Genomic DNA, 27,756 nt, shown 5'->3' on the forward strand with positions numbered 1-27,756 from the left:
TAGGGACGGACAGTGTTGTATGGACGGACACTGTGGTATGGATGGACACTGTGGTATGGACGGACACTGTGGTAGGGATGGACACTGTGATATGGACGGACACTGTGGTATGGATGGACACTGTGATATGGATGGACACTGTGGTATGGATGGACACTGTGGTATGGATGGACACTGTGGTAGGGATGGACACTGTGCTATGGACGAACACTGTGATATGGATGGACACTGTGATAGGGATGGACACTGTGGTATGGACGGACACTGTGGTAGGGATGGACACTGTGGTATGGACGGACACTGTGGTATGGATGGAGAATGTGGTATGGACGGACACTGTGGTATGTATGGACACTGTGGTAGGGATGGACACTGTGGTATGGACGGACACTGTGGTAGGGATGGACACTGTGATATAGACGGACACTGTGGTATGGATGGAGAATGTGGTATGGACGGACACTTTGGTAGGGACGGACACTGTGGTATGGATGGACACTGTGGTATGGATGGACACTGTGGTATGGACGAACTCTGTGATATGGAAGGACACTGTGATATGGACAGACACTGAGGTAGGGACGGACACTGTGGTATGGATGGACACTGGGATATGGAAGGACATTGTGGTATGGATGGACACTGTGATATGGACGGACACTGTTGTAGGGACGGACACTGTGGTATGGATGGTGACTATGGTATGGATGGACACTGTGATATGGACGGACACTGTGGTATGGACGGACACTGTGGTATGGATGGACACTGTGGTATGGACGTATACTGTGGTATGGACGGACACTGTGGTAGGGATGGACACTGTGGTATGGATGGACACTGTGATATGGAAGGACACTGTGGTATGGATGGACACTGTGATATGGACGGACACTGTGGTATGGATGGACACTGTGATATGGACGGACACTGTGGTATGGATGGACACTGTGATATGGACGGACACTGTTGTAGGGAATAGACTCTGTGGTAGGGACGGACACTGTGGTATGGATGGACACTGTGATGTAGATGGACACTGCGGTATGAATGGACACTGTGGTATGGACGGACACTGTGATGTGGACGGACACTGCGGTATGGACGGACACTATGGTAGGGACGGACACTGTGGTAGGGACGGAAACTGTGGTATGGATGGACACTGTGGTATGGATGGACACTGTGGTAGGGACGGACACTATGGTATGGATGGACACTGTAGTAGGGACGGACACTGTGGTATGGATGGACACTGTGGTATGGACGGACATTGCGGTAGGGACCGACTCTGTGGTTTGGATGGACACTGTGGTATGGACGGACACTGTGGTATGGATGGACACTCGGATATGGATGGACACTGTGGTATGGATGGACGCTGTGGTAGGGACGGACACTGTGGTAGGGACGGACACTGTGGTATGGACAGACACTGTGGTATGGATGGACACTGTGGTAGGAACGGACACTGTGGTAGGGATGGACACTGTGGTAGGGATGGACACTGTGATATGGACGGACACTGTGATATGGACGGAGAGTGTTGTATGGACGGACAGTGTGGTATGGACGGACACTGTGGTATGGATGGACACTGTGGTATGGACGGACACTGTGGTATGGATGGACACTGTGGCAGGGACAGACACTGTGGTATGGATGGACACTGTGGTACGGATGGACACTGTGGTATGGATGGACACTGTGGTATGGACGGACACTGTGGTAGGGAAGGACACTGTGGTATGGACGGACACTATGGTAGGGGCGGACACTATGGTAGGGACGGACACTGTGGTATGGATGGACACTGTGGTATGGACGGACACTGTAATATGGACGGACACTGTGGTATGGCTGGACACTGTGGTAGGGATGGACACTGTGGTATGGATGGACACTGTGGTATTGATGGACACTGTGGTATGGATGGACAATGTGGTATGGACGGACACTGTGGTAGGGACGGACACTGTGGTATGGACGGACACTGTGGTATGGACGGACACTATGTTATGGATGGACACTGTGGTACGGACGGACACTGTGGTATGGATGGACACTGTGGTACGGACAGACACTGTGGTAGGGACGGACACTGTGATATGGATGGACACTGTGGTATGGACGGACACTGTGGTATGGACGGACACTATGTTATGGATGGACACTGTGGTACGGACGGACACTGTGGTATGGATGGACACTGTGGTACGGACAGACACTGTGGTAGGGACGGACACTGTGATATGGATGGACACTGTGGTATGGACGGACACTGTGGTATGGATGGACACTGTGGTATGTATGGACACTGTGGTATGGATGGACACTGTGGGATGGATGTACACTGTGATATGGAAGGACACTGTGGTATGGATGGACACTGTGGTAGGGATGGACACTGTGCTATGGACGAACACTGTGATACGGACGGACACTGTGATATGGACGGAGAGTGTGGTATGGACGGACACTGTGATATGGACGGACACTGTGGTATGGATGGACACTGTGGTATGGACGGACACTGTGGTATGGACGGACACTATGGTAGCGACGGACACTGTGGTATGGACGGACACTGTGGTATGGACGGACACTGTGGTAGGGTCGGACACTGTGGTATGGATGGACACTGTGGTATGGATGGACACTGTGGTAGGGACGGACACTGTGGTATGGACGGACACTGTGGTATGGATGGACACTGTGGTAGGGACAGACACTGTGGTAGGGACGGACACTGTGGTAGTAATGGACACTGTGGTACAGACAGACACTGTGGTAGGGACGGACACTGTGATATGGATGTACACTGTGGTATGGATGGACACTGTGGTATGGACGGACACTTTTGTAGGGATGTACACTGTGATATGGAAGGACACTGTGGTATGGATGGACAATGTGATGTGGATGGTCAATGTGGTATGGATGGACACTGTGATATGGACGGACACTGTGATGTGGATGGTCACTGTGGTATGGATGGACACTGTGGTATGGATGGACACTGGGATATGGATGGACACTGTGGTATGGATGGGCACTGTGGTATGGATGGACACTGTGGTACGGAGGGACACTGTGTTATGGAGGGACACTGTGGTAGGACAGACCCGTCGGGCTGAAGGGCCTGTATCAATGTTGCTTTGTTTTATCACTCCTCTCCCCCTTTCCTCCTAGGTCCCCCCTTTTGTCTGTCTCCCCCTTCCGCCCTACCTGCACCACTGGCCCTTGTCTCCCATTTCTCCCCTCTCCCAACCGCCCCCACTCCTCTTTCTTCCCTACCTGTACTTCTCCCTCTCTCTGCTATCCCCTCCTTCCCCCGCATCCGTGTCCCTTTCCCGTCTCCCCCACTTCCTGCTTTCTCCACCCATGACTTACTACGTATCTCTCTCCCCTCCGTCTCCCCGTTACAACCTCCCTCGCTGGATCTATGTTTCTGCCCCCTCCAGGAACGGTAGGGTATGGGGTGAGGTGAGGGGGAGAGAGGGCAATAGAACAGAGGAAACCCGGGGTAGAAGCATTGGACTGTACGTTTCAATGTACACGTGATAATAAAATCAAATCTTGAACAAACTTTGATCTCTCTCCCTCTCCTCCTCTCTTCTCCCACTCCCCATCTCTTCAACTCCTCCCCCTCTCTCCTCCCCTCCCCTCACTCTCTCCTTCACCCCACCCCGTATCCGCCTCTTACTCGGTTTCGCTGCCGAGTGAACACTTCCTCTTTCTCTCTCTCCCTCTGTCAGCCCTCCCCTCTCGTTGACATCAGGTGCCGTGCCCCGAACGGGAAGTCCCGTTCCGCTCCGCGGCGCAGTGCTGCCTGCTGAGAGGGCCCTCCGGTCAGTGTCCCAGCCGCTGTCCTTCCGGTAAGTGCCGGCGGACTCTCGCCACCCTCCCCATCCCACCGCCCGCGGCTCCGGTCGGGGAGACGGCGCCGTTCGTCCGGGCCGACCCTCCGCCCGCGCTATCCCGGGACCAGACATTGGAATCATACTACGATTTCTCGGGACACGGGCAACGGGATATCCCGGGACACGGAGATCGCACGCGATGTAGTTGGGATCAGTGATATCCCGTGACAGTGGTATCGGGACGGGATATCCCGGGTCACCAGGAACAGGGATATTCCAGGTAACTGATCACGCTGGGAAATCCCTGGGTTACTGGAGTGAGGACGTGGGAACCCAGACATTCCGGTCACGCTGATGGGAATGTCCTTGGACAACTGTGACCAGTCCACGATCGGGGTACTGGGGATCAGTAACACTGCAGAGTTATGGAAGTGCCGTGCGTTGTTTCAGGACCTGATTGGAATATCTGGCATTGGATGTGGAATTCCCGTGCGTGGGATACCACTGGAATAGTGCGGGATCACGGGTATTTTACTGAGATTCCTCAGGATCCCCGGCTGGAGAATTTTGTGTTCGGGATGTGGGCACTGAATGGATTTGGCATTCGGTGGTGTTAGGATGTGTTCCTATCGTGTTTCTGTAAGATTCATGTTACTCTGGCAGTATTGTAAGGTGAGAATTACCGTATAGTTACAATAGGCTTAGACTTTCAGTAGGCATTGAGCTTAAGTTTACATTAGGTTTATGGTATGACCAGAGTTGCTGCAGGGTTTTCGGGTTTAAAGCATTATGGTTATGGTTAATTTTGGTCTACAGACCTCTCGGTAGGCGGTCCAGGGTATAAAAAGTGTAGATTCAGGGATACTTTAGGGTTATAATGGTGTTAGAGTTGCTGCGGGGTTCAAGTGTCCATGACACAACAATAGATTGGGGCTGTTGTAGGGTTACTGGGTGAGTGTGAGGTTATTGTACATCCTTGGGTCAGTGAGGAGGTTGGAAGAAGGCAGCTTCATATTGCTGCTTTTGGGATATCTGATGACCAGTGGGGTCAGACAGTATCTTGAGGTCACATCCGTATCGTTGTGTCAGGAGGGAGTGTTTTGGGTCACTGTGATTCTACCAGGATGTCCATAGACCATGGAATCAAATCAACATAGGCTTTGGTTTATTGCAGCAGATTGGATTAAATGGATCAGATGGTGTCTTTTCTGACAAGATGTCCACAATATGCAAAAACTGACGTTATAAGCATGGTACAGCGGACAGAACCACTGCTTTACAGCCCCGGTGACCTGGGTTCAATCCTCACCTCAGGTGCTCTCTGTGTGGAGTCTGTAAGTTCAGCCTGAGACTGTGAGGGTTCCTCCACATCCGGCTGCTCCGGTCCCCTGTATCCGGGTGCTCTGGTCCCCTGTATCCGGGTGCTCCGTTTCCCCGTATCCAGGTGTTCTGGTCTCCCGTATCTGGGTGCTCTGGTCTCCCGTTTCCGGGTGCTCCGGTACCCCGTATCCGGGTGCTCTGGTCTCCCACATCCGGGTGCTCTGGTCTCCCACATCCGGGTGCTCCAGTCCCTTGGTTCCCCCAGATGCTCTGGTCCCCCATATCCATGTGCTCCAGTCCTCCGTATCTGGGTGCTCTGCTCCCCGGTATCCGGGTGCTCCGGTTCCCCATATCCGAGTGCTCTGCTCCCCCACATCTGGGTGATCCAGTCCCCTGTATCCGGGTGCTGTGGTCCCCCACATCCAGGTGCTCTGGTCTCCCGTATCTGGGTGCTCTGGTTCCCCATATCCGGGTGCTCTGATCTCCCACATCTGGGTGCTCCGGTTCCCCGTATCCGGGTGCCCCGGTTCCCCATATCTGGGTGCTTGGTTCCCCCAGGTGCTCTGGTCCCCCACATCCGGGTGCTCCGGTCCCCCGTATCTGGGTGCTCTGGTTTCTCACATCCGGGTGCTCCGGTCCCCCGTATCTGGGTGCTCTGGTTTCCCACATCCGGGTGCTCCGGTCCCCCGTATCCGGATGCTCCGGTTCCCCGTATCCGGGTGCTCTGGTCCCCCACATCCGGGTGCTCTGATCTCCCACATCTGGGTGCTCCGGTTCCCCGTATCCGGGTGCCCCGGTTCCCCGTATCTGGGTGCTTGGTTCCCCCAGGTGCTCCGGTCCCCCGTATCTGGGTGCTCCAGTCCCCCGTATCTGGGTGCTCCGGTTCCCCGTATCCGGGTGCTCTGGTCCCCCACATCCGGGTGCTCTGATCTCCCACATCTGGGTGCTCCGGTTCCCCGTATCCGGGTGCCCCGGTTCCCCGTATCTGGGTGCTTGGTTCCCCCAGGTGCTCTGGTTCCCCACATCCGGGTGCTCCGGTCCCCCGTATCTGGGTGCTCTGGTCCCCCTGTATCTGGGTGCTCTGGTTTCCCACATCTGGGTGCTCCGGTCCCCCGTAACTGGATGCTCTGGTCCCCCGTATCCAGGTGCTCCGGTTCTCTGTATCCGGGTGCTTGGTTCCCCCAGGTGCTCTGGTCCCCCACATCCGGGTGCTCCGGTTCCCCAGGGTGCTCTGTTTCCCCTCCATCTCGAAGGTGGCCACTTTGGACTGTGCGAAGAAACCAGTGGCAGGAAACTGTGGGAGGCCACTGTAGGTTGTGCAGATGGGGGGAGGGGCATTGAAGAAAATGTGGGAAGGAGAGAGTGTAAAATGAAGTTAGTGTTGGTTTACTGGTGAAGATTGTTTGATAACCCTTGCTGATCTTGGTATGATTACTCAAAGGGAAGCCAGTGGGGCAGCTTTGTGTGATACAAGGAAAGCAGCAGCATTCTAGGTGTATGATTGATAGAAATAGCATTAACAGAGGTCAGTTTTTGGAAAGCCCTCACAAAAAACAGTTTGCCCCCCTCCTCATCCTGTTTATTTGTAAACTAACATCATGAGCAAAATAATGCTAGGAACCTCAGATAAAAACAGAGGCCGGGCAGCATCCCTGGAGATAGAAACAGATTTAACATTTGAGGCCAATAACTTTTCATCAGAACCGGGCAAGGTTAAAGACTTTTTCCTAGTTTTTCCCATGTCATGCCTCTGCTAAGTTGTGCTGTGAGTTTCCTGACTGAAAAGATTAAGGAGGAGTGTTATTTAAGTATTGAGAGATTAGGTGTTAGTGTCCAGTGGTACCTGAGTATCTCTGTAAGTGAAACACTGAAAGTTAACATGTGATTCGGGAGGCAAACTGTTTGTTCCACTTGCAAGAGGACTTTAGGACAAGAGTAGAAATAGCTTAGTCCAGTTATACTGGGTTCTGAGAGACTGCGTGTGCAGAATTGTGGACTGGCACTGTCTAAGGAAGGAAACTCCTGAAGTAGAGAAGGACTTTGAAAGTTCACCAGATTCATTCCTGGGAAGAGTAGGTGGAATTCGTCTACTCGCTCTGAAGTTTAGAAGAATGAGAGAAGACCTTGGTGAACTATCCATGCCTCTTCTAGGGTTATTGGGCAGATGTCGTTATTCACTTGTCCGCTCCTTGTGTTATAAAGTGAAAACCTTCAACTTTCTGTCCTCGTTTAAAGTTGCTTAATTGGTGTGTCATTGTCACCTTATCTGAGGTACAGTGAGAAACTTCATTTTGCATGTCATGCATGCAGGTCAATTAATCACTTCTGTGCATTGAGATAATGCAAAGGGAAACAGAAACAGAATGCAGAATAAAGGTGCAAACATGAGAAAATCTGCAGATGCTGGAATTTCAAGCAACACACACAAAATGCTGGTGGAACGCAGCAGGCCAGGCAGCATCTATAGGAAGAAGTACAGTCAACGTTTTGGGCCGAGACCCTTCGTCAGGACTAATGGAAAAAAGAGATAGTAAGAGGTTTGCAAGTGGGAGCAGCTGGAGAGAAAGTGCAGTGCAGGCAGACAGTAAGATACAAAGATCATAATGAGGTAGACTGTGAGGTAAGGAGCCTGTTTTGTCGTACTGGGGACCATTCAATGGTACTATAGCTAGGCATAGAAGCTGTCCTTAATCCTGGTGGTTTGTGCTTTCAGGCTTTTGTATCTTCTATGCGTTGGGAGGGGAGAGAAGTGAGAATGTCCAGGTTGGGCAACCCTTTTTGTCCAAGAACTGCTTTGGGGTGTCCTCTCTGTGGAAGATGCTACATCAATGCAGACAGGCACATGAGGCTGCTGACTTCCGTGTATCCATACCGACAGCTTGGGCTTCCACCTCAGTAATCTGGGGCTCAGACTGAAGCAGGAACAGGCTCTTTCAGACTCTGTGACTCCTCCAACATCACGGCCAGTCTTTTACCTCAGCACCACTTCGTTCCACCAAATCCATCTATCTCCACCTTCAGTATAAACACCAACCGAGCCTCCACAATCCTGCTTGGCGGAAAGTTCCAAAGTCTCAAGAAATGTCTCCCCATCTTTGTCCTTAATCTTTAGCCTGGGTGCCACGGTAGCGTAGAGGTTGGCACAACGCTATTAGAGCTCGTGGAGTCAGAATTCAGAGTTCAATTCCGGCATGCTCTGGAATAAAGTTTTTATATTCTTCCCGTGTGAGCATGTGTTTCCTCCATAGTCTCTGGTTTCCTCCCACAGTCCAAAGATATACTGGTTAGTAGGTTAATTGGTCATTGTAAACTGTCCTGTGGTTATAGATGGGTTGCTGGGTGCTATGGCTGACTGGGCCAAAAGAGCCTGTTCGCACTGTGTCTCCAGTAGATGGAAAGGTCACCTCAGCATTGACCCTGTCAAAACCTGTAAGATTTTCACCGTTCAATAACATTGCTTGTCATTTCCCAAAGCTCTCGCGAGTATAGACCAGGTCTGGTTAACCTCACATCGTGGTGCGGACTCTTCCATCGCAGTCAGGCGAGCCTTTGATCCACTCCCTCTGTCACATGGGGACATTACCATCCGTGGAAAGCCTGATTACCATGTCATGAGCCTTGAGCTCTCATGCAGCAGAGATGCAGGCCTTTGGCCCATCGAATCTGTGCCAAGCACCAACATCCCATTTACACCAATCCCATGTTTTATTTGAAAGAAGAGATAGTAAGAGATTTGAAAGTGGGAGGGAGAGGGGGGAGAGTTTGGATCTCTCCCTCCCCCTCCCACTTTCAAACCTCTTACTATCTCTTCTTTCAGTTAGTACTGACGAAGGTCTCGGCCCGAAACATCGACTGTCCCTCTTCCAATAGATGCTGCCTGGCCTGCTGTGTTCACCAGCATTTTGTGTGTCTTGCTTGAATTTCCAGCATCTGCAGATTTCCTCGTGTTTCCATTTTTTATTTGCTGCTTTAAGTGCCTCTGAGACTCAGTGAGTCAACTTTCACACAGTGGTTTGAAACTCACCCAGCAGGGGAGAGGCGGTGATCAAAAAGGCCATTCTGTCAGCATGAGGCTAGCCCACAACCACAGCATGCCTCGTTCGTGTTAGTGAGGGATGGTTTTCTGCTCCGTTCGTGGTGGTGAGGACCCCCCTCTCCCGTTTACAGTAGTGAGGGCTGACCCCTGTCCCATTTACAGTAGTGAGGGATGGTCACCTGTCCCATTTACAGTAGTGAGGCATGACCCCTGTCCCATTTACAGTAGAGGGATGGTCACCTGTCCCATTTACAGTAGTGAGAGATGACCCCTGTCCCATTTACAGTTGTGAGGGATGGTCACTTGTCCCATTTACAGTAGTGAGGGCTGACCCCTGTCCCATTTACAGTAGTGAGAGATGACCCCTGTCCCATTTACTGTAGTGAGGGATGACCCCTGTCCCATTTACAGTAGTGAGGGCTGACCCCGTCCCATTTACAGTAGTGAAGGATGGTCACCTGTCCCATTTACAGTAGTGAGGGCTGACCCCTGTCCCATTTACAGTAGTGAGGGATGGTCACCTGTCCCATTTACAGTAGTGAGGCATGACCCCTGTCCCATTTACAGTAGTGAGGGCTGACCCCGTCCCATTTACAGTAGTGAGGGATGGTCACCTGTCCCATTTACAGTAGTGAGGGCTGACCCCTGTCCCATTTACAGTAGTGAGGCCTGACCCCTGTCCCATTTACAGTAGTGAGGGATGGTCACCTGTCCCATTTACAGTAGTGAGGGATGGTCACCTGTCCCATTTACAGTAGTGAGGGCTGACCCCGTCCCATTTACAGTAGTGAGCGATGGTTCATGGTAGTGAGAGCTGACCCCCTGTCCTGTTGACAGTGGTGAGGGATGGTGTTTGTGCTCGGTCTCTGAGCCCTGTCCTGTTTGTGACCCGGTGCAACCCATATCAGCCCCTGCCCGTCGGCATGTCTGGTGCGCTTGACTGGTGAGGTACTGACCATGTGATCATGGTGCCAGCCAATGAAATGTATGGGTTTCCTGAGGGGAGGGAGCTTCAGAAGCTGATGGGTACTGCGCCCTGGGGGAATGATACCCTGTCAGTAGCTGGTGTACTGAACTGGTTTACTTTATACACAACATGAGGGCAGCAGTCTGGCTTGCAGTGTCTTCCCCTGAGATCAACACTAGTGCTACCTTCACCAGCATCTCTCCTCAGTCCCAGTAACTGTATGCCTGCTGCCCTGTTCGCAGACAGAATTCCCTGGAGTGGGAGCCTCTTGTTCTTTTGACTATTGAATTAGACAGCATGGAGAGAGGCCTTTCGGACCACTATGGCAGCTATCGAACACTTAGCCATACTGCTTTCATTTCCCAGCATTTGTCCCGTAGCTTCCGTACTGTGGTGATTTAAGTGCTCAGATAGGTACTGTTAAATGTAACAGTCCCTGCTTCCACCACCTTCTCAGGCAGCATGTTCGGGTTCCGACCAGCTTCTCTAGGTGAAAAAAATCATCAGAATCTGTCTGCTTCCTCTTCACATCTTAAAGCTCCAGCTTTAGGTACCTCTATTATGGGTGAGAGTTCCTCACTTTCACCCTACTGGGCCTCTCCTAGATACCTACAGTCTTCCTTTACCGGTAAAGAGTGGCTAACTCTTAAAACTGGAATAACCTTCCAGAACTGCCCATCTTGAGCTGTGTACTGTACTCATTTTTCACACTATGTACGTATTCTCCATTGAAGCGCTGAACTTGACTGAATCTTATCAATTTCCCACAGAGAAGGACTGATTAAAGTCAACTGTATACCTGTGAGATGAGAACAAGCCCATTCACTGAGGTACTTCACCAATAGGAATGACAGCAGTAATTGTACCTGACAATGAGAGATTGAAGCTCCGGAGAAATGTTAACAATGGGGTAAAGCTAATGAAGAATTGCCCAAATCAGTGAGCATTAAGTTGTCTGTGGAGAGAATATCAGGGAGCACATTTCCTTTGGGAATGTAAGAGGGGCAGGTGCAAGGTCTTGGGTTTGCTTTTCTCGGACAGGGTGTGTGAGGCAAAGTGAGAATGTGCCCCTCGATTTATAGAGAAATAGAGTCATAAAGCACAGAAGCAGGCCCTTCGGAACACGTACCAATCCTCATAGAGGGATCAGAGGTGGAGAGAGTGAGCAGTTTCAAGTTCCTGGTTGTCAAGATCTCTAAGGACCTAACCTGGTCCCAACATATCGATGTAGTTATAAAGAAGGCAAGACAGCAGCTGTACTTCATTAGTAGTTTGAAGAGATTTGATATGTCGACAAATACACTCAAAAATGTCCATAGATGTACCGTGGAGAGCATTCTGACAGGCTGCATTACTGTCTGGTATGGAGGGGCTACTGCACAGGACCGAAAGAAGCTGCAGAGGGTTGTAAATCTAGTCAGCTTCATTTTAGCCACTAGCCTACAAAGTACCCAGGACATCCTTACGGAGCGGTGTCTCAGAAAGGCAGTGAGCATTATTAAGGACCTCCAGTACCCAGGAAATGCCCTTTTCTCACTGTTACCATCAGGTAGGAGGTACAGAAGCCTGAAGGCACACACTCAGCGATTCAGGAACAACTTCTTTCCCTCTGCCATCTGATTCCTAAATGGACAGTGAACCCATTAACTCTACCTCACTTTTTTAATATATGTTATTTCTGTTCTTGCACAATTTTTGATCTATTCAATATGCATATACTGTAAAGATTTACTTACTTATTATTTACTATTATTACTTTTTTTCTTCTATATTATGCACTGCATTGAGCTGTTGCTGCTAAGTTAACAAATTTCACGACACATGCCGGTGATATAAACCCGATTCTGATGCCATGTAAGCTTGTTTCATGTACCTACATTTGACTCATATCTCTGTAACCCTTTCCTGCTCATGTACACATTCACGTGTCTTCTAAATGTCATAACTGTATGTGGGCCTGCAACTTCCTCTGGCGTACACCACACTCTGCATGAAGACGTCTCCTCTCAGTGCCCTCTTCAGCGATTCACCTTCTGCCCTCTCGTCTTTGGATTCCTTCCCCTGGGGGGGGGGGAGTGGGGGGTAAGCTGTGTGCATTCAGATTCTGCGTGCCCCTCATGGTTTCTCCGAAATAGGTGCTCATGGTCCAGGTTTTGACGTAGATGTCAGGGTAGTCACAGCACGTTTTGTCATAGAAGGAGCCCAGGGTGGTGGGTGGGGAGGGGACGGCCGTGTCTTTCCCTTGGAGCACAGAGTAAAGTTTGGTCTGGCCCAGTGTTTATAGTTTTCCAGCTGAGTGGGTCCAGCTGTCACCCAGTCTGCTTTCAATACCCCGGCTTGTGCACTTCCTACCTCATGACCCTTGTCTGATGCTCTGCAATAATTCTCTAATGCTGTAAACATGCTATTCCTATACTTTGGGGTTTAGCAGTGCAGAATCCTTTCTTGTCACAGTACTGGCTTGCTGCCTGGCTGTTTCACACCTTCCTGGGTCCCTGCTGTGGACGTTGCTCAGCTCTTCACGTCATGGTGGCCCCTCTGCTCCCTAAGCAGGCCCAACTGCCCCTTCAGGGCCGACGTCCCGCATCCTTATGACAGACACACTCTCTATACAGCTTCCCTTCTGTTTGCTTCCAATCCTTCTCCTATCTGCGTTCCATATGCTGGCATCATCACAGGCTTTGTTGCACAATTCCACAAACTCAGATCATCTCTCTGTGATCTCCCTGGTCTACCACCGGCTTGTTCTGTTTGTTCACTCTGTACTGGGGTGTTGGGTGTAGACTCTGTGATCATGGCCTGGATTACTGCGTGGTGTTCTGGCTCCATCTGTAGTGAGGCTTTCGAATGTGGAGAATGAGGAGACAGAACGACAGGCATTGATAAAGCAGCTTCTGGAATCGGGGCAGTGGGCAACAGCTGTCAGGTTAGTACACTCATTCTTGCCGTGACAAAGTGGCACGGGGACTCTTGATAGTCCTTGACTGGCTGTTGAATTCTCCTGACTCTGCCTCAACCCTTTGGATGCCATGTAAACAAGTAAGGTGTTTGCTGCTGAAGGAGAGAGTGATGACGTGGTACTTCACTCTGAGACTGAGTGAGGGACTGGACCAGAATCCAGGCCAAGGACAGTGGGCACCGAAACTTGAGGAATACACACGGAACACTGGAGGAACCTCAATGGGTCAGGTAGCATTTGCTGAAGGAAATGGGACAGTTAGCATCTCAGGATGGGGACTGGTAAGGTTGAAGTCCTTTAGTTTGGACTGGGTGAGGTGTTGTGACTGGTCAGGTTTGGACTGGGTGAGGTGTGGGGACTGGTCAGGTTTGAACTGGGTTTGGTGTGGGGACTGGTCAGGTTTGGACTGGGTTTGGTGTGGGGACTGGTCAGGTTTGGACTGGCTTTGGTGTTGGGACTGGTCAGGTTTGGACTGGGTTTGGTGTGGGGACTGGTCAGGTTTGAACTGGGTTTGGTGTGAGGACTGGTCAGGTATGGACTGGGTGAGGTGTGGTTCTGCTCAGGTTTGGACACGGTGAGATGTGGGGACTGGTCAGGTTTGGACTAGGTTTGGTGTGGGGACTGGTCAGGTTTGGTCTGGGTGAGGTGTGGGGACTGGTCAGGTTTGAACTGGGTTTGGTGTGGGGACTGGTCAGGTTTGGACTGGGTTTGGTGTGGGGACTGGTCAGGTTTGGACTGGCTTTGGTGTTGGGACTGGTCAGGTTTGGACTGGGTTTGGTGTGGGGACTGGTCAGGTTTGAACTGGGTTTGGTGTGAGGACTGGTCAGGTATGGACTGGGTGAGGTGTGGTTCTGCTCAGGTTTGGACACGGTGAGATGTGGGGACTGGTCAGGTTTGGACTAGGTTTGGTGTGGGGACTGGTCAGGTTTGGTCTGGGTGAGGTGTGGGGACTGGTCAGGTTTGGACTGGGTGAGGTGTGGGGACTGGTCAGGTTTGGACTGGGTTTGGTGTAGGGACTGGTCAGGTTTGGATTGGGTGAAGTGTGAGGACTGGTCAGGTTGGACTGGGTGAGGTGTGGGGACTGGTGAGATTTGGACTGGGTTTGGTGTGAGGACTTTTCAGGTTTGGACTGGGTGAGGTGTGGGGACTGGTCAGGTTTGGACTGGGTTTGGTGTGGGGACTGGTCAGTTTTGGACTGGGTTTGCTGTCGTGACTGGCCAGGTTTGGACTGGGTGAGGGGTGGGGACTGGTCAGGTTCGGACTGGGTGAGGGGTGGGGACTGGTCAGTTTTGGACTGGGTTTGGTGTGGGGACTTGTCAGGGTTGGACTGTGTTTGGCGTGAGCACTGGTCAGGTTTGGACTGGGTGAGGTGTGAGGTCTGGTCAAGTTTGGACTGGCTTTGGTGTTGGGACTGGTCAGGTTTGGACTGGGTTTGGTGTGGGGACTGGTCAGGTTTGAACTGGGTTTGGTGTGGGGACTGGTCAGGTTTGGACTGGGTTTGGTGTGGGGACTGGTCAGGTTTGGACTGGCTTTGGTGTTGGGACTGGTCAGGTTTGGACTGGGTTTGGTGTGGGGACTGGTCAGGTTTGAACTGGGTTTGGTGTGAGGACTGGTCAGGTATGGACTGGGTGAGGTGTGGTTCTGCTCAGGTTTGGACACGGTGAGATGTGGGGACTGGTCAGGTTTGGACTAGGTTTGGTGTGGGGACTGGTCAGGTTTGGTCTGGGTGAGGTGTGGGGACTGGTCAGGTTTGGACTGGGTGAGGTGTGGGGACTGGTCAGGTTTGGACTGGGTTTGGTGTAGGGACTGGTCAGGTTTGGATTGGGTGAAGTGTGAGGACTGGTCAGGTTTGACTGGGTGAGGTGTGAGGACTGTTCAGGTTTGGACTGGGTTTGGTGTGGGGACTGGTCAGGTTTGGACTGGGTTTGGCGTGAGGATTGGTCAGGTTTGGACTTGGTGAGGTGTGGGGACTGGTCAGGTGTGGATTAGGCGAGGTATGGGTCTGGTCTGGTTTGCACTGGGTGAGGTGTGAGCACTGGTCAGGTTTGGACTGGGTGAGGTGTGGGGACTGGTCATGTTTGGAATTGGATTGGCATGGGGACTGCTGAGGTTTGGACTGGGTAAGGTGTAGGGACTGGTCAGGTTTGGACTGGGTTTGGGGTTGGGACTGGTCAGGCTTCGACTGGGTGAGGTGTGGGGACCGGTCAGGTTTGGACTGTGTGAGGTGTTTGGACTGGTCAGATTTGGATTGGGTTTGATGTGAGAAATTGTCAGGTTTGCACTGGGTGAGGGATGGGACTGGTCAGGTTCGGACAGGTTGAGGTGTGAGGACTGGTCAGGTTTGGTCTGGGTTTGGTGTGAGGATTTGTCAGGTTTGGACTGGGTGAGGTGTGGGGACTGTTTAGATTTGGACTGTGTGAGGTGTTTGGACTGGTCAGGTTGGATTGGGTGAGGTGTGGGGACAACTCAGGTTGGATTGGGTTTGGTGTGGGGACTGGTCAGTTTTGGACTGGGTTTGGTGTGGGAACTGGTCAGGTTTGGACTGGGTTTGGTATTGCTACTGGTCAGGCTTGGACTGTGTGAGATGTTTGGACTGGTCAGGTTGGACTGGGTGAGGTGTGGGGGCTGGTCTCGTGTGGACTGTCTGAGGTGTGTGGACTTGTCAAGTTTGGACTGGATGAGGTGTGGGGACTGGTCAGGTGTGGACTGGGTTTGGTGTGCGGACTGGTCAGGTTTGGACTGGGTTTGGTGTGAGGACTTGTCAGGTTTGGACTGGGTGAGGTGTGGGGACTGGTCAGGTTTGGACTGTGTGAGGTGTTTGGACTGGTCAGGTTGGATTGGGTGAGGTGTGGGGAGTGGTCAGGGTTGCACTGAGTTTGGTGTGAGGACTGGTCAGGTTTGACTGGGTGAGGTGTGAGGACTGTTCAGGTTTGGACTGGGTTTGGTGTGGGGACTGGTCAGGTTTGGACTGGGTTTGGCGTGAGGATTGGTCAGGTTTGGACTTGGTGAGGTGTGGGGACTGGTCAGGTTTGGATTAGGCGAGGTGTGGGTCTGGTCAGGTTTGGACTGGGTGAGGTGTGGGGACTGGTCATGTTTGGAATTGGATTGGCATGAGGACTGCTGAGGTTTGGACTGGGTGAGGTGTAGGGACTGGTCAGGTTTGGACTGGGTTTGGGGTTGGGACTGGTCAGGCTTCGACTGGGTGAGGTGTGGGGACCGGTCAGGTTTGGACTGTGTGAGGTGTTTGGACTGGTCAGATTTGGATTGGGTTTGATGTGAGAAATTGTCAGGTTTGCACTGGGTGAGGGATGGGACTGGTCAGGTTCGGACAGGGTGAGGTGTGAGGACTGGTCAGGTTTGGTCTGGGTTTGGTGTGAGGATTTGTCAGGTTTGGACTGGGTGAGGTGTGGGGACTGTTTAGATTTGGACTGTGTGAGGTGTTTGGACTGGTCAGGTTGGATTGGGTTAGGTGTGGGGACAGCTCAGGATTGGACTGGGTGAGGTGTGAGGACTGGTCAGGTTTGGACTGGGTATGGTGTGAGGACTTGTCAGGTTTGGACTGGGTGAGGTGTGTGGACTTGTCAGGTTTGGACTGGGTTTGTTGTCGTGACTGGTCAGGTTTGGACTGGGTGAGGTGTGGGGACTGGTCAGGTTTGGTCTGGGTTTGGTGTGAGGATTTGTCAGGTTTGGACTGGGTGAGGTGTGGGGACTGTTTAGATTTGGACTGTGTGAGGTGTTTGGACTGGTCAGGTTGGATTGGGTTAGGTGTGGGGACAGCTCAGGATTGGACTGGGTGAGGTGTGAGGACTGGTCAGGTTTGGACTGGGTATGGTGTGAGGACTTGTCAGGTTTGGACTGGGTGAGGTGTGTGGACTTGTCAGGTTTGGACTGGGTTTGTTGTCGTGACTTGTCAGGTTTGGACTGGGTGAGGGGTGGGGACTGGTCAAGTTCGGACTGGGTGAGGTGTGAGGGCTGGTCAGGTTTGGACTGGGTGAGGTGTGGGGGCTGGTCTCGTGTGGACTGTCTGAGGTGTGTGGACTTGTCAAGTTTGGACTGGATGAGGTGTGGGGACTGGTCAGGTGTGGACTGGGTTTGGTGTGCGGACTGGTCAGGTTTGGACTGGGTTTGGTGTGAGGACTTGTCAGGTTTGGACTGGGTGAGGTGTGGGGACTGGTCAGGTTTGGACTGTGTGAGGTGTTTGGACTGGTCAGGTTGGATTGGGTGAGGTGTGGGGAGTGGTCAGGGTTGCACTGAGTTTGGTGTGAGGACTGGTCAGGTTTGACTGGGTGAGGTGTGAGGACTGTTCAGGTTTGGACTGGGTTTGGTGTGGGGACTGGTCAGGTTTGGACTGGGTTTGGCGTGAGGATTGGTCAGGTTTGGACTTGGTGAGGTGTGGGGACTGGTCAGGTTTGGATTAGGCGAGGTGTGGGTCTGGTCAGGTTTGGACTGGGTGAGGTGTGGGGACTGGTCATGTTTGGAATTGGATTGGCATGAGGACTGCTGAGGTTTGGACTGGGTGAGGTGTAGGGACTGGTCAGGTTTGGACTGGGTTTGGGGTTGGGACTGGTCAGGCTTCGACTGGGTGAGGTGTGGGGACCGGTCAGGTTTGGACTGTGTGAGGTGTTTGGACTGGTCAGATTTGGATTGGGTTTGATGTGAGAAATTGTCAGGTTTGCACTGGGTGAGGGATGGGACTGGTCAGGTTCGGACAGGGTGAGGTGTGAGGACTGGTCAGGTTTGGTCTGGGTTTGGTGTGAGGATTTGTCAGGTTTGGACTGGGTGAGGTGTGGGGACTGTTTAGATTTGGACTGTGTGAGGTGTTTGGACTGGTCAGGTTGGATTGGGTTAGGTGTGGGGACAGCTCAGGATTGGACTGGGTGAGGTGTGAGGACTGGTCAGGTTTGGACTGGGTATGGTGTGAGGACTTGTCAGGTTTGGACTGGGTGAGGTGTGTGGACTTGTCAGGTTTGGACTGGGTTTGTTGTCGTGACTGGTCAGGTTTGGACTGGGTGAGGTGTGGGGACTGGTCAGGTTTGGACTGGGTTTGGTGTGAGGACTTGTCAGGTTTGGACTGGGTGAGGGGTGGGGACTGGTCAAGTTCGGACTGGGTGAGGTGTGGGGGCTGGTCAGGTTTGGACTGGGTGAGGTGTGAGGAGTGGTCATTGTTGCACTGAGTTTGGTGTGAGGGCTGGTCAGGTTTGGACTGGGTGAGGTGTGGGGGCTGGTCTGGTTTGGACTGTCTGAGGTGTGGGGACTTGTCAAGTTTGGACTGGATGAGGTGTGGGGACTGGTCAGGTTTGTACTGGGTTTGGTGTGCGGACTGGTCAGGTTTGGACTGGGTTTGGTGTGGGGACTGGTCATGTTTTGAATTGGATTGGAATGGGAACTGGTCAGGTTTGGACTGGGTTTGGTGTGGGGACTGGTTAGGTTTGGACTGGGTTTGGTGTGAGGACTTGTCAGGTTTGGACTTGGTGAGGTGTGGGGACTGGTCAGGTTTTGATTGGGTGAGGTGTGGGTCTGGTCTGGATTGCACTGGGTGAGGTGTGAGGACTGGTCAGGTTTGGACTGGGTGAGGTGTGGGTCTGGTCTGGTTTGCACTGGGTGAGGCGTGAGGACTGGTCAGGTTTGGACTGGGTGAGGTGTGGGGACTGGTCATGTTTGGAATTGGATTGGAATGGGGACTGGTCAGGTTTGGACTGGTTGAGGTGTGGGGATATGTCAGATTTGGACTGGGTGAGGGGTGGGGACTGGTCAGGTTCTACTGGGTGAGGTGTGGGCACTGGTCAGGTTTGGACTGGGTGAGGTGTGGGGAATGGTCAGGTTTGGACTGTGTGAGGTGTGGGGACTGGTCAGGTTTGGACTGGGTTTGTTGTGGGGACTGGTCAGGTTTGGATTGGGTGAGGTATGGGTCTGGTCTGGTTTGCACTGTGTGAGGTGTGAGGACTGGTCAGGTTTGGACTGGGTGAGGTGTGTGGACTGGTCATGTTTTGAATTGGATTGGAATGGGAACTGGTCAGGTTTGGACTGGGTTTGGTGTGGGGACTGGTCAGGTTTGGACTGGGTTTGGTGTGAGGACTTGTCAGGTTTGGACTGGTTCAGATGTGGGGACTGGTCAGGTTTGGACTGGGTTTGGTGTCGGGACTGGTCAGTTTTGGACTGGGTTTGGTGTCGTGACTGGTCAGGTTTGGACTGGGTTTGGTGTCGTGACTGGTCAGGTTTGGACTGGGTTTGGTGTGAGGACTTGTCAGGTTTGGACTGGGTGAGGGGTGGGGACTGGTCAAGTTCGGACTGAGTGAGGTGTGAGGACTGGTCAGGTTTGGACTGGGTTTGGTGTGAGGACTGGTCAGGTTTGGACTGGGTTTGGCGTGAGGACTGGTCAGGTTTGGTCTTGGTGAGGTGTGGGGACTGGTCAGTTTTGGACTGGGTTTGGTGTGGGGTCTGGTCAGGTTTGGACTGTGTGAGGTGTGGGGACTGGTCAGATTTGGACTGAGTGAAGTGTGAGGACTGGTCAGGTTTGGATTGGGTAAGGTATGGGTCTGGTCTTGTTTGCACTGGGTGAGGTGTGAGGACTGGTCAGCTTTGTACTGGGTTAGGTGTGGGGACTGGTCATGTTTGGAATTGGATTGGAATGGGGACTGGTCAGGTTTGGACTGGGTGAAGTGTAGGGACTGGTCAGGTTTAGACTGGGTTTGGTGTAGGGACTGGTCAGGTTTGGGCTGGGTTTGGTGTGGGGACCGGTCAGGTTTGGACTGGCTTTGGCGTGAGGACTGGTGAGGTTTGGACGGTGAGGTTTGGACTTGGTGAGGTGTGGGGACTGGTCAGGTTTAGACTGGGTTTGGTGTGGGGACTGGTCAGTTTTAGACTGGGTTTGGTGTGGGAACTGGTCAGGTTTGGACTGTTTGAGGTGTGGGGACTTGTCAATTTTGGACTGGATGAGGTGTGGGGACTGGTCAGGTGTGGACTTGGTTTAGTGTGCGGACTGGTCAGGTTTGGACTGGGTTTGGTGTGAGGACTGGTCAGGTTTGGACTGGGTTTGGTAAGGGGACTGGTCAGGTATGGACTGGGTGAGGTGTGGGGACTGGTCAGGTTTGGACTGGGTTTGGTGTGAGGACTTGTCAGGTTTGGACTGGGTTTGGTGTGGGAACTGGTCAGGTTTGGACTGGGTTTGGTATTGCTACTGGTCAGGCTTGGACTGTGTGAGATGTTTGGACTGGTCAGATTGGACTGGGTGAGGTGTTGGGGCTGGTCTGGTTTGGACTATCTGAGGTGTGGGGACTTGTCAAGTTTGGACTGGATGAGGTGTGGGGACTGTTCAGGTTTGGACTGGGTTTGGTGTGCGGGCTGTTCAGGTTTGGACTGGGTTTGGTGTGGGGACTGGTCAGGTTTGGACTGGGTTTGGTGTGCGGACTGGTCAGTTTTGGACTGGGTTTGGTGTGGGGTCTGGTCAGGTTTGGACTGTGTCTGGTGTGCGGACTGGTCAGATTGGATTGGGTGAGGTGTGGGGATCGGACAGGATTGGACTTGGTGAGGTGTGGGGACTGCTTGGATTTGGACTGGGTTTGGTGTGCGGACTTGTCAGGTTTGGACTGGTTGAGGTGTGGGGACTGGTCAGGTTTGGACTGGGTTTGCCGTGAGGACTGGTCAGGTTTGGAGTTGGTGAGGTATGGGGACTGGTCAGGTTGGATTGGGTTTGGTGTGGGGACTGGTCAGATTGGATTGGGTGAGGTGTGGGGATCGGACAGGATTGGACTTGGTGAGGTGTGGGGTCTGCTTGGATTTGGACTGGCTTTGGTGTGCGGACTTGTCAGGTTTGGACTGGTTGAGGTGTGGGGACTGGTCAGGTTTGGACTGGGTTTGCCGTGAGGACTGGTCAGGTTTGGAGTTGGTGAGGTATGGGGACTGGTCAGGTTGGATTGGGTTTGGTGTGGGGATCGGACAGGATTGGACTTGGTGAGGTGTGGGGTCTGCTTGGATTTGGACTGGCTTTGGTGTGCGGACTTGTCAGGTTTGGACTGGTTGAGGTGTGGGGACTGGTCAGGTTTGGACTGGGTTTGCCGTGAGGACTGGTCAGGTTTGGAGTTGGTGAGGTATGGGGACTGGTCAGGTTGGATTGGGTTTGGTGTGGGGACTGGTCGGTTTTGGACTGGGTTTGGTGTGGGAACTGGTCAGGTTCAGATTGGGTTTGGTATTGCTACTGGTCAGGATTGGACTGTGTGAGATGTTTGGACTGGTCAGGTTGGACTGGGTGAGGTGTGGGGGCTGGACTGGTTTTGACTGTCTGAGGTGTGGGGAATTGTCAAGTTTGGACTGGATGAGGTGTGGGGACTGGTCAGGTGTGGACTGGGTTTGGTGTGCGGACTGTTCAGGTTTGGACTGGGTTTGGTGTGGGGACTGGTCAGGTTTGGACTGGGTTTAGTGTGTGGACTGGTCAGTTTTAAACTGGGTTTGGTGTGGGGTCTGGTCAGGTTTGGACTGTGTGAGGTGTGGGGTCTGGTCAGGTTTGGACTGAGTGAGGTGCGAGGACTGGTCAGGTTTGGACTGGGTTTGGTGTGAGGACTGGTCAGGTTTGGACTTGGTGAGATGTGGGGACTGGTCAGATTTTGATTGGGTGAGGTGTGGGTCTGGTCTGGATTGCAATGGGTGAGGTATGAGCACTGGTCAGGTTTGGTCTGGGTGAGGTGTGGGGACTGGTCATGTTTGGAATTGGATTGGAATGGGGACTGGTCAGGTTTGGACTGGGTTTGTTGTGGGGACTGGTCAGGTTTGGACAGGGTTTGGTGTTGGGACTGGTCAGGCTTCGTCTGGGTGAGGTGTGGGGACTGGTCAGGTTTGGACTGTGTGAGGTGTTTGGACTGGTCAGATTTGGATTGGGTTTGATGTGAGAAATTGTCAGCTTTGCACTGGGTGAGGGGTGGGAATGGTCAGATTCGGACTGTGTGAGGTGTTTGGACTGGTCAGGTTGGATTGGGTGAGGTGTGGGGATTGCTCAGGATTGGACTGGGTGAGGTGTGAGGACTGTTCAGGATTGACTGGGTGAGGTGTGAGGACTGGTCTGGTATGTACTGGGTGCGTTGTGGGCACTGGTCAGGTTTGGACAGGGTGAGGTGTGAGGACTGTTCAGGTTTGGACTGGGTTTGGTGTGGGGACTGGTCAGGTTTGGACTGGGTTTGGTGTGAGGACTGGTCAGATTTGGACTGGGTTGGTAAGGGGACTGGTCAGGTTTGGACTGGGTATGGCGTGAGGATTGGTCAGGGTTGGACTTGGTGAGGTGTAGGGACTGGTCAGGTTTGGAATTGGATTGGCATGGGGACTGCTGAGGTTTGGACTGGGTAAGGTGTAGGGACTGGTCAGGTTTGGACTGGGTTTGGGGTTGGGACTGGTCAGGCTTCGACTGGGTGAGGTGTGGGGACCGGTCAGGTTTGGACTGTGTGAGGTGTTTGGACTGGTCAGATTTGGATTGGGTTTGATGTGAGAAATTGTCAGGTTTGCACTGGGTGAGGGATGGGACTGGTCAGGTTCGGACAGGGTGAGGTGTGAGGACTGGTCAGGTTTGGTCTGGGTTTGGTGTGAGGATTTGTCAGGTTTGGACTGGGTGAGGTGTGGGGACTGTTTAGATTTGGACTGTGTGAGGTGTTTGGACTGGTCAGGTTGGATTGGGTTAGGTGTGGGGACAGCTCAGGATTGGACTGGGTGAGGTGTGAGGACTGGTCAGGTTTGGACTGGGTATGGTGTGAGGACTTGTCAGGTTTGGACTGGGTGAGGTGTGTGGACTTGTCAGGTTTGGACTGGGTTTGTTGTCGTGACTGGTCAGGTTTGGACTGGGTGAGGTGTGGGGACTGGTCAGGTTTGGACTGGGTTTGGTGTGAGGACTTGTCAGGTTTGGACTGGGTGAGGGGTGGGGACTGGTCAAGTTCGGACTGGGTGAGGTGTGGGGGCTGGTCAGGTTTGGACTGGGTGAGGTGTGAGGAGTGGTCATTGTTGCACTGAGTTTGGTGTGAGGGCTGGTCAGGTTTGGACTGGGTGAGGTGTGGGGGCTGGTCTGGTTTGGACTGTCTGAGGTGTGGGGACTTGTCAAGTTTGGACTGGATGAGGTGTGGGGACTGGTCAGGTTTGTACTGGGTTTGGTGTGCGGACTGGTCAGGTTTGGACTGGGTTTGGTGTGGGGACTGGTCATGTTTTGAATTGGATTGGAATGGGAACTGGTCAGGTTTGGACTGGGTTTGGTGTGGGGACTGGTTAGGTTTGGACTGGGTTTGGTGTGAGGACTTGTCAGGTTTGGACTTGGTGAGGTGTGGGGACTGGTCAGGTTTTGATTGGGTGAGGTGTGGGTCTGGTCTGGATTGCACTGGGTGAGGTGTGAGGACTGGTCAGGTTTGGACTGGGTGAGGTGTGGGTCTGGTCTGGTTTGCACTGGGTGAGGTGTGAGGACTGGTCAGGTTTGGACTGGGTGAGGTGTGGGGACTGGTCATGTTTGGAATTGGATTGGAATGGGGACTGGTCAGGTTTGGACTGGTTGAGGTGTGGGGATATGTCAGATTTGGACTGGGTGAGGGGTGGGGACTGGTCAGGTTCTACTGGGTGAGGTGTGGGCACTGGTCAGGTTTGGACTGGGTGAGGTGTGGGGAATGGTCAGGTTTGGACTGTGTGAGGTGTGGGGACTGGTCAGGTTTGGACTGGGTTTGTTGTGGGGACTGGTCAGGTTTGGATTGGGTGAGGTATGGGTCTGGTCTGGTTTGCACTGTGTGAGGTGTGAGGACTGGTCAGGTTTGGACTGGGTGAGGTGTGTGGACTGGTCATGTTTTGAATTGGATTGGAATGGGAACTGGTCAGGTTTGGACTGGGTTTGGTGTGGGGACTGGTCAGGTTTGGACTGGGTTTGGTGTGAGGACTTGTCAGGTTTGGACTGGTTCAGATGTGGGGACTGGTCAGGTTTGGACTGGGTTTGGTGTCGGGACTGGTCAGTTTTGGACTGGGTTTGGTGTCGTGACTGGTCAGGTTTGGACTGGGTTTGGTGTCGTGACTGGTCAGGTTTGGACTGGGTTTGGTGTGAGGACTTGTCAGGTTTGGACTGGGTGAGGGGTGGGGACTGGTCAAGTTCGGACTGAGTGAGGTGTGAGGACTGGTCAGGTTTGGACTGGGTTTGGTGTGAGGACTGGTCAGGTTTGGACTGGGTTTGGCGTGAGGACTGGTCAGGTTTGGTCTTGGTGAGGTGTGGGGACTGGTCAGTTTTGGACTGGGTTTGGTGTGGGGTCTGGTCAGGTTTGGACTGTGTGAGGTGTGGGGACTGGTCAGATTTGGACTGAGTGAAGTGTGAGGACTGGTCAGGTTTGGATTGGGTAAGGTATGGGTCTGGTCTTGTTTGCACTGGGTGAGGTGTGAGGACTGGTCAGCTTTGTACTGGGTTAGGTGTGGGGACTGGTCATGTTTGGAATTGGATTGGAATGGGGACTGGTCAGGTTTGGACTGGGTGAAGTGTAGGGACTGGTCAGGTTTAGACTGGGTTTGGTGTAGGGACTGGTCAGGTTTGGGCTGGGTTTGGTGTGGGGACCGGTCAGGTTTGGACTGGCTTTGGCGTGAGGACTGGTGAGGTTTGGACGGTGAGGTTTGGACTTGGTGAGGTGTGGGGACTGGTCAGGTTTAGACTGGGTTTGGTGTGGGGACTGGTCAGTTTTAGACTGGGTTTGGTGTGGGAACTGGTCAGGTTTGGACTGTTTGAGGTGTGGGGACTTGTCAATTTTGGACTGGATGAGGTGTGGGGACTGGTCAGGTGTGGACTTGGTTTAGTGTGCGGACTGGTCAGGTTTGGACTGGGTTTGGTGTGAGGACTGGTCAGGTTTGGACTGGGTTTGGTAAGGGGACTGGTCAGGTATGGACTGGGTGAGGTGTGGGGACTGGTCAGGTTTGGACTGGGTTTGGTGTGAGGACTTGTCAGGTTTGGACTGGGTTTGGTGTGGGAACTGGTCAGGTTTGGACTGGGTTTGGTATTGCTACTGGTCAGGCTTGGACTGTGTGAGATGTTTGGACTGGTCAGATTGGACTGGGTGAGGTGTTGGGGCTGGTCTGGTTTGGACTATCTGAGGTGTGGGGACTTGTCAAGTTTGGACTGGATGAGGTGTGGGGACTGGTCAGGTGTGGACTGGGTTTGGTGTGCGGGCTGTTCAGGTTTGGACTGGGTTTGGTGTGCGGGCTGTTCAGGTTTGGACTGGGTTTGGTGTGGGGACTGGTCAGGTTTGGACTGGGTTTGGTGTGCGGACTGGTCAGTTTTGGACTGGGTTTGGTGTGGGGTCTGGTCAGGCTTGGACTGTGTCTGGTGTGCGGACTGGTCAGATTGGATTGGGTGAGGTGTGGGGATCGGACAGGATTGGACTTGGTGAGGTGTGGGGACTGCTTGGATTTGGACTGGGTTTGGCGTGAGGACTCGTCAGGTTTGGACTGGTTGAGGTGTGGGGACTGGTCAGGTTTGGACTGGGTTTGCCGTGAGGACTGGTCAGGTTTGGAGTTGGTGAGGTATGGGGACTGGTCAGGTTGGATTGGGTTTGGTGTGGGGACTGGTCGGTTTTGGACTGGGTTTGGTGTGGGAACTGGTCAGGTTCAGATTGGGTTTGGTATTGCTACTGGTCAGGATTGGACTGTGTGAGATGTTTGGACTGGTCAGGTTGGACTGGGTGAGGTGTGGGGGCTGGACTGGTTTTGACTGTCTGAGGTGTGGGGAATTGTCAAGTTTGGACTGGATGAGGTGTGGGGACTGGTCAGGTGTGGACTGGGTTTGGTGTGCGGACTGTTCAGGTTTGGACTGGGTTTGGTGTGGGGACTGGTCAGGTTTGGACTGGGTTTAGTGTGTGGACTGGTCAGTTTTAAACTGGGTTTGGTGTGGGGTCTGGTCAGGTTTGGACTGTGTGAGGTGTGGGGTCTGGTCAGGTTTGGACTGAGTGAGGTGCGAGGACTGGTCAGGTTTGGACTGGGTTTGGTGTGAGGACTGGTCAGGTTTGGACTTGGTGAGATGTGGGGACTGGTCATGTTTGGAATTGGATTGGAATGGGGACTGGTCAGGTTTGGACTGGGTTTGTTGTGGGGACTGGTCAGGTTTGGACAGGGTTTGGTGTTGGGACTGGTCAGGCTTCGACTGGGTGAGGTGTGGGGACTGGTCAGGTTTGGACTGTGTGAGGTGTTTGGACTGGTCAGATTTGGATTGGGTTTGATGTGAGAAATTGTCAGCTTTGCACTGGGTGAGGGGTGGGAATGGTCAGGTTCGGACTGTGTGAGGTGTTTGGACTGGTCAGGTTGGATTGGGTGAGGTGTGGGGATTGCTCAGGATTGGACTGGGTGAGGTGTGAGGACTGTTCAGGATTGACTGGGTGAGGTGTGAGGACTGGTCTGGTATGTACTGGGTGCGTTGTGGGCACTGGTCAGGTTTGGACAGGGTGAGGTGTGAGGACTGTTCAGGTTTGGACTGGGTTTGGTGTGGGGACTGGTCAGGTTTGGACTGGGTTTGGTGTGAGGACTGGTCAGATTTGGACTGGGTTGGTAAGGGGACTGGTCAGGTTTGGACTGGGTATGGCGTGAGGATTGGTCAGGGTTGGACTTGGTGAGGTGTAGGGACTGGTCAGGTTTGGATTGGGTGAGGTATGGGTCTGGTCTGGTTTGGACTGTCTGAGGTGTGGGGACTTGTCAAGTTTGGAAAGGATGAGGTGTGGACTGGGTTTGGTGTGCGGACTGGTGAGGTTTGGACTGGGTTTGGTGTGGGGACTGTTCAGGTTTGGACTGGGTCTGGTGTGTGGACTGGTCAGTTTTGGACTGGGTTTGGTGTGGGGTCTGGTGAGGTTTAGACTGGGTTTGGTGTGGGGCCTGGTTAGGTTTGGACTGACTTTAGCGTGTGGACTGGTGAGGTTTGGACGGTGAGGTTTGGACTTGGTGAGGTGTAGGGACTGGTCAGGTTGGATTGGGTTTGGTGTGGCGACTGGTCAGTTTTGGACTGGGTTTGGTGTGGGAACTGGTCAGGTTTGGACTGGGCTTGGTATTGCTACTGGTCAGGCTTGGACTGTGTGAGATGTTTGGACTTGTCAGGTTGAACTGGGTGAGGTGTGGGGGTTGGTCTGGTTTGGACTGTCTGAGGTGTGGGGACTTGTCAAGTTTGGACTGGATGAGGTGTGGGGACTGGTCAGATGTGGACTGGGTTTGGTGTGTGGACTAGTCAGGTTTGGACTGGGTTTGGTGTGGGGACTGGTCAGGTTTGTACTGGGTTTGGTGTGTGGACTGGTCAGTTTTGGACTGGGTTTGGTGTGGGGTCTGGTCAGGTTTGGACTGTGTGAGGTGTGGGGACTGGTCAGGTTTGTACTGGGTTTGGTGTGTGGACTGGTCAGTTTTGGACTTGGTTTGGTGTGGGGTCTGGTCAGGTTTCGACTGTGTGAGGTGTTTGGACTGGTCAGGTTGGATTGGGTTAGGTGTGAGGACTTGTCAGGTTTGGACTGGTTGAGGTGTGGGGACTGGTCAGGTTTGGACTGGGTTTGGCTTGAGGACTGGTCAGGTTTGGATTTGGTGAGGTGTGGGGACTGGCCAGGTTGGATTGGGTTTGGTGTGGGGACTGGTCAGTTTTGGACTGGGTTTGATGTGG

The 27,756-nt window shown here is 53.0% G+C and overlaps 1 protein-coding gene across 4 annotated transcripts in view; it reads left to right on the plus strand.

Moving 5' to 3' along the window:
- Nucleotides 1–3,703: 3,703 nt before the first annotated feature.
- The window catches only part of LOC140205049 (CD82 antigen-like), a 143,778-nt gene continuing 119,725 nt past the window's right edge, over nt 3,704–27,756 (plus strand). For 3 of the 4 annotated variants that reach the window (XM_072272157.1, XM_072272159.1, XM_072272160.1), the window contains exon 1: nt 3,704–3,878. The gene's annotated coding sequence lies outside the window, so the exon portion shown is untranslated. The other variant, XM_072272158.1, reaches the window with a different exon arrangement.

The sequence above is a fragment of the Mobula birostris genome, chromosome 11, assembly GCF_030028105.1.
Source record: "Mobula birostris isolate sMobBir1 chromosome 11, sMobBir1.hap1, whole genome shotgun sequence".
Taxonomy (NCBI): domain Eukaryota; kingdom Metazoa; phylum Chordata; class Chondrichthyes; order Myliobatiformes; family Myliobatidae; genus Mobula; species Mobula birostris.